Consider the following 315-nt stretch of genomic DNA (forward strand, 5'->3'; position numbering starts at 1 on the left):
TGGTACACATACAAGTGTTGTGATACACCTTGGTACACATACAAGTGTTGTGATACACCGTGGTACACATACAAGTGTTGTGATACACCGTGGTACACATACAAGGGTTGTGATACACCGTGGTACACATACAAGTGTTGTGATACACCGTGGTACACATACAAGTGTTGTGATACACCTTGGTACACATACAAGTGTTGTGATACACCTTGGTACACATACAAGTGTTGTGATACACCTTGGTACACATACAAGTGTTGTGATACACCTTGTTCCACATATAAGGGTTGTAATACACCTTGGTACACATACAAG

This window comes from Cherax quadricarinatus, chromosome 7, assembly GCF_038502225.1.
Source record: "Cherax quadricarinatus isolate ZL_2023a chromosome 7, ASM3850222v1, whole genome shotgun sequence".
NCBI lineage: Eukaryota > Metazoa > Arthropoda > Malacostraca > Decapoda > Parastacidae > Cherax > Cherax quadricarinatus.